Raw genomic sequence first — 9,180 nt, forward strand, 5'->3', positions numbered from 1 at the left:
AACTCTTTCTTTAGTTCACTCTATTTCGTCATAAATCACCTTGGAGCACAAATCACAATAGCTCATCCTCCTTTCTATCAAATCAGAGTGGCAGCGGAAGCGTGGTGGGCCCATAACCCACAGGTCCCAGGATCGAAACCTGGCTCTAATAGAGAAGAAAGACTAAAAAGTGATACATATTGCCATTTGTTGCAACACAAGGAGCATAAGGATCATGAACTCTCAAACAATGTACTTTAGACCTACTCGGCCTATTTATTCACTTTGGCCCGTTATAGGTTTATTGCATTCCTAGCTACACGAGTTTTTGACTCCCCAACTCTTTCTTTAGTTCACTCTATTTCGTCATAAATCACCCTGGAGCACAGATCACAATAGCTCATCCTCCTTTCTAACAAATCAGAGTGGCGCAGCGGAAGCGTGGTGGGCCCATAACCCACAGGTCCCAGGATCGAAACCTGGCTCTGATAGAGAAGAAAGACTAAAAAATGATACATATTGTGACCGTCCTTGCAAAACAAGGATCATTAACTCTCAAACAAGTACTTTAGACTTGCTTGGCCTATTTATTCGCTTTGGCCCGTCATTAATATTGATAGATAAAACAGTTTTACGCCCGCCACCGCTACATTGCTCACTACATATGCAAGACTCACATTTTAAAATGTTGGTAATAATACCCTCTCCAATCTTTGCCCCGCCCATCGCTACATTGCTCACTACATATGCAAGCCTCCTTACATTTTAAAATGTTATGTATTATACCTCTCCAATCTTTCCCAAATCTCACACTAAAGAATATAATGTCAAGAATGGGATTTGAACCCATGCCCTTTCGGACCAGTACCTGAAACTGGCGCCTTAGACCAACTCGGCCATCTTGACTATTTATATTTTTGTAACAGCTACAAATCGCTGCTAGCATATATTATCCACTTTTAGGTACTGATGCATCGTCGTCAGTCTCACGGTTTTAAATGCAACTTGATCATGTCTAGGAGTTGAAGAGGTTTATTGGATTCCTAGGCCAGCTAGGTTGCTTCACACAAGATTTTGGCTCCAGGTCACTCTATTCTGACTCTTCGTCTCTTTCTTTAGTTTTGGACTCGTAGGGTCTAGACCCTCTTAATGTCGCCACGATCCTAAGGTGTTTAGTCTAGTGTACGCATCTTAACCTAAGTCATCGTATAACCAACCTAACTCTTACACCCTAGCTCTGTGCAGATAAACAAGCTAGATAGGGAGAACACACTGTCAAACACCAGGAGCTAACACATACTGTATCATGCACAATACAAGCAAACAAGCTCAACGGCAAGATAACATCCTTAAATCACCCTGGAGCACAGATCGCAATAGTGCATCCTCCTTTCTAACAAATTAGAGTGTCGTAGCGGAAGCGTGGTGGGCCCATAACCCACAGGTCCCTGGATCAAAACCTTGCTCTAATAGAGAAGAAAGACTAAAAAATAATACGTATTAACAGTTGCAAAATAAGGATCATTAGCCCGTTATAGGTTACTCTATTTTGACTCCTCAACTCTTTCTTTAGTTCACTCTATTTCGTCATAAATCACCCTGGAGCACAGATCACAATAGCTCATCCTCTTTTCTAACAAATCAGAGTGGCGCAGCGGAAGCGTGGTGGGCCCATAACCCACAGGTCCCAGGATCGAAACCTGGCTTTGATAGAGAAGAAAGATACTGTGTTGCAACACAAGGATCATTAACTCTCAAACACGTACCTTAGACCTGCTTGGCCTATTTCGATTTGGCCTGTTATTGGTTGATTGCATTCCTACACGAGCTTTTGATTCCAGGTTACTCTATTTTGACTCCTCAACTCTAGTTCACTCTATTTCGAAGCACAGATCACAATAGCTCATCCTCCTTTCTAACAAATCAGAGTGGTGCAGCGGAAGCGGGTCAAATCAGAGTGGTGCAGCAGAAGCGGGTCAAATCAGAGTGGTGCAGCGGAAGCGTGGTGGACCCATAACCCATAGGCCCCAAGATTGAAACCTGGCTCTGATAGAGAAGAAAGACGAAAAAATGACAACAACATTTGTTGCAACACAAGGATCATTAACTTTGCTAGCATTCCTAGCTACACGAGCTTTTGGTTCCAGGTTATTCTATTTTGACTCCTCAACTCTTTCTTTAGTTCACTATATTTCATCATAAATCACCCTGATGCACAGATAACAATAGCTCATCTTCCTTTTTAACAAATCAAAGTGGCGCAGCGAAAGCGTGTTGGGCCCATAACCCACAGGTCCCAGGATCGAAACCTGGCTCTAAAAGAGGAGAAAGACTAAAAAATGATACATATTATATTAACATTCCTTGCAACACAAGCTTGGCCTAGTTATTCACTTTGGCCCGTTATAGGTTTATTGCATTCCTAGCTACACGAGCTTTTGATTCCAGGGTACTCTATTTTGACTCCTTAACTCTTTCTTTAGTTCACTCTATTTCGTCATAAATCACCCTGGAGCACAGATCACAATAGCTCATCCTCCTTTTTAACAAACCAGAGTGGCGCAGCGGAAGCGTGGTGGGCCCATAACCCACAGGTCCCTGGATCAAAACCTTGCTCTAATAGAGAAGAAAGACTAAAAAATAATACGTATTAACAGTTGCAAAATAAGGATCATTAGCCCGTTATAGGTTACTCTATTTTGACTCCTCAACTCTTTCTTTAGTTCACTCTATTTCGTCATAAATCACCCTGGAGCACAGATCACAATAGCTCATCCTCTTTTCTAACAAATCAGAGTGGCGCAGCGGAAGCGTGGTGGGCCCATAACCCACAGGTCCCAGGATCGAAACCTGGCTCTGATAGAGAAGAAAGACTAAAAAATGACAACAAAGGGTCTTAAGGATCATTAACTCTCAAATAAGTACCTTAGATCTTTTCGGCCTATGATACATATTTACATTTGTTGCAACACAAGGATCTTAAGGACCATTAAACTCTCAAATAAGTACCGTTGTAATAGAGAAGAAGGGCCCTTAACCCATAGGTCCAACGATCTGGCTCTAATAGAGAAGAAAGACTAAAAAATGATAACCCACAGGTCCCATGATCGAAAACTGGCCCTAATAGAGAAGAAAGACTAAAAAATGATAACCCACAGGTCCCATGATCGAAAACTGGCCCTAATAGAGAAGAAAGACTAAAAAATGATAACCTGGGACCGAAAACTGGCCCTAATAGAGAAGAAAGACTAATAACCCACAGGTCCCATGATCGAAAACTGGCCCTAATAGAGAAGAAAGACTAAAAAATGATAACCTGGGACCGAAAACTGGCCCTAATAGAGAAGAAAGACTAACCACTCTAATATCAACACTCTTGTTCTACTGCTCTACTCACTCTGATTCATGCATGCTATATCAGAGAGATATTCTATGATCTTTACGTCCATGCTCATTTACTAAGGGGATAATCCTATAGAACAAGTAAACTACCTGAATCTAGCATACAATTTAATCATACAACTCAAACATGCTCAACGGAGAGATAACGTCCATCTAGCACCCCGAGCACATATCACAATATTCCAATCTTCATTCTAGTACACCACAAAGCATTTAATAGAGATGCATTCTCATAAAAGGGCATTTCTGTAATTTTTCTTCACAAACATGCCCACCTATTTAGATTTGCTCATTTAAGTTCTAAACATGCATATTCGAACCACCTAAGTTAAGATAAGTTCGCATGCTAGCAAGTCCTACAATTCCTACATGTATTACTTGGCTATAATTTGTGTCGCTACTTACAAGAATGAAGCTGCTCTCCCTAGCTTGAGTTTCTACATGTTGGAGGCTCTAAATTTCCTAAGATTTCACGAGTGATTTTGAACCAAGTTCAATTAGGATCAGTATCAAAGTTGAGACGAAAAACATTCGAACAACGGTTGAACAGAAAAACATTCGAAAAACATTTGAAAAACATTTGAACAAAGGTTGAACAGGAAAACATTCGAAAAACATTCAACATTTGAAAAATGTAGACATACTAAACACAACTCAACTCATAGGATAAACTAAACTAAACTCAACTCATAGGATAAACATAGACGTTTTTGCTTTCTAAAAGTAGAAAGCGTTTATCACTCAATTCTAAGAAAGAAAGATTTTTCAATTTTAAGAACAACAAAGAGTCCCATCCTTCACTTTGCCAATGCACCCTCTCTTTCAATATATCATTTTTTTTTTCTTTTTTTAGTTAAATCATATTAATTTTAGTTATTAAGAAGTTTAACTTATATGTTTTTACATTTCTAAATGATCTAACTAATACAAATAACATAAATCTAAAAAAAACCTCTTGCACCCAACGTGTCACAATTGCTTTTTCTTGGCAGTTGATGTGGCTATTGTGTGCACTCACTCTCAGCACTTAATCCAATTTTTTTATCATGTTGCCTATAGTTGGACAATGTATATTCAAGCCTCCGACCCCGATTTGAAATAAGATTTTAGAAAATGGGGTAGAGAGATTTTAGAAAAAGAGTTTTGGGAGCAAGAATGTGAGAGAGAGATGGAGAGCAGTATTATATAGCATATGCAATAAAAAAGGCAACAACAATGGCTTAAACATTATATAACTTTTCGGGTATGGAGAATTCGACAACTAGTTGCATCCCCTATAGTACATTCTGAGGCATTTCATTTCTACCAGACGTAGCCATGATTTCGCCGAAACATCATACCCTTAAAGAAAACAAGAAGGAAATAATACAACATGAAAGCAGTAAAAGAAAGCAGTAAAGTAGTACAAGGCATGGGTTTTGGCATGTAACGGGTATGTGGTCATGGGCAACATGATTTCGACAAGCATGACCATGACACTAACGCATGAATTGAAAGTCTAATTTATAACATGACCTTTAATATTAATAATACGTAATCCATGTTCTACACATTAGACCTTTTCAAAGTCTGGTCTAGAATATTCAAAAGTAGAACATATTAATTACAATTCAATTGATTAGGTAACGAATATGAACATAATTCTAAAAATATATTTGCATGCAAAACGTGATTTGAAAGATGAATTTATAATATGATATTTAATATTAATTATACATAACCCATATAATACTCAAAATGGATAGAATAATATTTCTGGTTGATTTTTCATTTTCATGATCTTTTCAAAGTCTCTTATATATATTCTTTATATGGGAGAGGAAACGTTTAGAATTCAACTATGGTTGAAATTTAGAATTAAAAATAAATATTAAATCATGGTTGTAGTTACTTAATTAATTTAAAAAAAATGGATTTCCTCACAATAATTTGACGTGACATCTTTCTCTTCTTTGATTATATTAATTTCGTTGCAATTACTTAGATTTTAATTAAAAAGTTAAACCTCACGAATTTTTCGTTTAGGAATATATGTTTTGGATAAAAAATTAATTGTATAAAAAACATTCTCTTTCTGTTTACACTAATCCATGAAGCTAGTATATGATCAGTTACGGAAAAAACAGCTATACGTCAAAAAGGAGAGATGTGACTTTGCAAGAATATGCATCACCTTCCTCGAGCATGTCACCAGGTGTGGAGAAATCAAAATGGATAGCTATAAGATAAATGCAATCCACTATTTGAGAGTCCCCACTTCAATGACTGAACAATCCTTTTTGGGATTAGAAAACGTTGAAGGGTTTTCACGATAATCTGCCCCATTAACAGAACTTTTGAACAAAAACCAATCTTGGTGTGGTCAAACGAGTGTCAAAAGGCCTTCAAAGATCTAAAGGCAACCATGACGGGGGGTCTTGTCCTTGGTTTGGTAGACATCTCTAAGCCTTTCGAAGTATTGATGGATGCATTTGACTTTGTCCTTGGGGGTGTCCTTTTCGAGGAACGCCACCGTATCGCTTATGAAATCAAAAAGCTCAATAATGCGGAATGAAAATACACTTTCTCCGGAAAAGAAATGTTTGCGGTCGTCTATTGCCTTGGAGTCTGAAGACAATATCTCTTGGGATCCAACTTCGTAGTGAGAACAGAGAACAGTGTCATTTGTCACTTCTTCGATCAATCGAAGCTGACGTCATAGCAAGCTTGGTAGCAACATCATTAAATGAGTTCGACTTGAAGTTCGAGCATAAAATAGGAAAGAGAAACCAAGCAGCTAACACGTTGGGTCGAAAGGGCGAACATGCGGCTCTAAAAATACTCTTTCTCCGGAAAAGAAATGTTTGCCGTCGTCTATTGCCTTGGAATCTGAAGGCAATATCTCTTGGGATCCAACTTCGTAGTGAGAACAGACAACAGTGTCATTTGTCACTTCTTCGATCAATCGTAGCTGACGTCATAGCAAGCTTGGTAGCAACGTCAAGTTAGACTTGTGGGTCGATGCGATGCGCAACATCATAAGGGAGCATTAAACATTCCAAGTCAAAGGGAAAGATCTGAACTCTACCGTGATCGATCCTTCAACCTATATGAACACGAGCTTCGAACCAATGCCCTTTAGGACTAGTACTTAAAACTAGAACCTTAGATCAACTCAGCCATCTTCACTATCTTTTTATATTTTATTTTGTAACAACTCAAGCCCGCTGCTAGCAGATATTGACCGCTTAAGCCTGTTACGTATTGCCGTCAACCTCACGATTTTAAAAATACTTCTTGGAAATGAGGAGTTTTATTGGATTCCTAGGCCAATTAGGTGGCTTAATTCGGGCTTCTAGCTCCAGGTTACTCTATTCTAACTCCATGAAGATCTTTAGTCTGGGAGCACTAGGCTCTAGACCCTCTGACCATTGCTCACGATCCTAACATGCTCAGGGTACTAGAGGCATCCTGATCTTAGTCATGGTCTAGCCAACCTAACTCTAACACCCTAGCTCTATGTAGATAAACATGCTCCACAGGGAGAACATATAGTCAAATACCTGGAGCTAACAAATACTATATCATGCACAAAACCTGGAGCTAACAATACTGTATAAACATGAGTACGTTTGGATTCCGTCCCTCGAAGTTGTTTCAAGTATCGCCGATAGTTGTTTCCTATTAGAACGTTCATCTCGTTTCGTTAATAACTCAAATTTCTTATTGCCTTAAACAATATAAATTTTAGCTTTGGGATGGTCGAGACAGTGGAATTTGATGAAAAACCCTATATCGAGCCAAGAACCCACATTCTGAGCAGTCAAAACCGTCGAAGCTGAGCTGAATCGACTTAGTTGCGTAACTCGAAGGAGCCATTGATTGTAGACGCGACACGTATCGCTAGTGGGAGGTGACACGTGCAGGTAGCCATTTTTTCCTTCCTCTCTGTTTTCACTCTTTTCTCTCTTGCAGGTTGATATGTGAGGAGCGTGTGAAGGTTTTGACGTGTCGTGGTCGTCAGGGGAAAGCGTGTACAAGGACAAATCTGTACATATAGTAAACTATCTTAATTGTAGTATTGTATTTTTTTTGTACTCTCTGTAATTTATCATTTAGAAGTCATCAATATAAACTTCTAGCGGTCATGGAGTTACCATATCAATTTTGCCACATATATTTCTCTTTTCATTTTCTCTCTCTTGTTTTTGGTGTTATTGATCTAGATGAGTGTCTAAGTTGTTGATTCTAACAACTAGTATCCAATGAAAAATCAAAGAAACAAAAGGACAAATCTGGAGATGATAATAATTTTTGAAATTTAATCGAATATATTAGGGACGCTCTAATCCTTTGTGTCAACAACCGGGTTGAATCTTAAATTTTGAATTTGGATGCATATTTTCACTCGTCTTCCATGAAGAAATTATTTCAAAATTTCATTTTCTAAAGAAGAATCTAATCTCTATTGGTTAGATGGATAGCACAAATTATATAGCAAAGTTAAAAAGTTGGTAGAAGATTGTGAAGAGTACTATGGTTGTAGCACATGACATAATAATATGAAACAATATACACCATTGTTGGTCGTATAAACATGGCTTGTGACTCAGAGTACTTTAGTTCAAGTCTATGTCACAATAGACTAGAGCATATAACGTTAAAGAATAAAGATATATGTTGCGAAAGGAGTTTTAGAGGATAAATGAGTCAGTTCCACAAAAGTTGTCATCAAATAAAATGAAGTACGATTGGAAATGGCCTATATAGGTGTTGAGCATCTCTAATTCCATCCGTTGGTGGATCCAAAAAATAGGATGGATGACCCAAGAAAACGTATGACAAGTCACAAACTTAGGAATTAGAATTTCAAGTCATATTGAATTTCTTAGACTTAGGTTAGAATAAGTTGTTATGCACTTCATGTTTTAAATTTATTTCATTATCATTTTCAATTTCACTTCTAAATTACTTTTCGAACACGTAAGACCATGGCGGTGTTTTCGACGATGAAGTATGTTTATGTTGAAAGTTTATTGTTTAAACGATGATGTTTTAAGAGTTATATTCCGCATATGAACTTAGATTAAGATGATAGTAGCAACTTTAGGTAGCTGAAATCTAGGGTCCTTACATATGTTCTTGTGATTTTTCTAAACATTTTGTTCCTTGACCTCATTTTAAATTTCTGTCTCTAAAGCTCTCAATAAAATTCCACAATTTAAAATTTTAAAAGAAAAGGGGAGAGAGTTAATTATTGCCGGGGCTAGAGTGTGATACAATGTACAACTACGGAAACACAAAACGATTGGATATTTCATTCACTTCGGTGTATTTTCTTACTCTCAATACTACTGGTTATTTTTTACAATACAAATATTTGTATAAGATAACATACACAATGTATTTTCTCAATTGTGAATACACAAACCACCACAAATAATTCATATCCAAAATATTTAACCTTTTAACCCTTTCAAAGTCAAAGTTTTGACCTTTTTACTGCCCAAACAGAAAGCTGCACCACCAAAAGAAGAAAGGGAATTATAATACAACAAAGAAAAATCTCTCCCACCGTTGCAAGCCAAATGTACCATGCAATTTTTAAAGCATCAGATTTCCTATATGAGACATTTACCAACTAAACTCCCACCAAGTAGTTTTGTGATAAGGAGGCAATGGCATGCACATGGTTACCGTTAACATCCATGCACAAATCCTATTTTTCAAATGCAATCGACCTATGATGAACATAATCGCACATATTGATGCAAAGAATGAGATAGAATTTGTAACCAAGTAACCAGTGTAAGAATTTCC

The 9,180-nt window shown here is 37.5% G+C and overlaps 3 non-coding genes across 3 annotated transcripts; 2 read left to right on the top strand and 1 right to left on the bottom strand.

Annotated features, from left to right (window-relative positions):
- Positions 1–398: 398 nt before the first annotated feature.
- Positions 399–470, top strand: TRNAM-CAU (transfer RNA methionine (anticodon CAU)). Its single transcript has one exon. It is a non-coding gene; the product is annotated as a tRNA-Met (tRNA).
- Positions 471–804: 334 nt separating this feature from the next.
- On the bottom strand, positions 805–885 carry TRNAL-CAG (transfer RNA leucine (anticodon CAG)). The gene has a single exon. It is a non-coding gene; the product is annotated as a tRNA-Leu (tRNA).
- A 1,884-nt stretch (positions 886–2,769) lies between these two features.
- On the top strand, positions 2,770–2,841 carry TRNAM-CAU (transfer RNA methionine (anticodon CAU)). The gene has a single exon. It is a non-coding gene; the product is annotated as a tRNA-Met (tRNA).
- The last annotated feature ends 6,339 nt before the right edge of the window (positions 2,842–9,180 follow it).

The sequence above is a fragment of the Cucurbita pepo genome, chromosome 6 (genome assembly GCF_057944985.1).
Source record: "Cucurbita pepo subsp. pepo isolate OVF chromosome 6, ASM5794498v1, whole genome shotgun sequence".
In the NCBI taxonomy this organism is placed as follows: domain Eukaryota; kingdom Viridiplantae; phylum Streptophyta; class Magnoliopsida; order Cucurbitales; family Cucurbitaceae; genus Cucurbita; species Cucurbita pepo.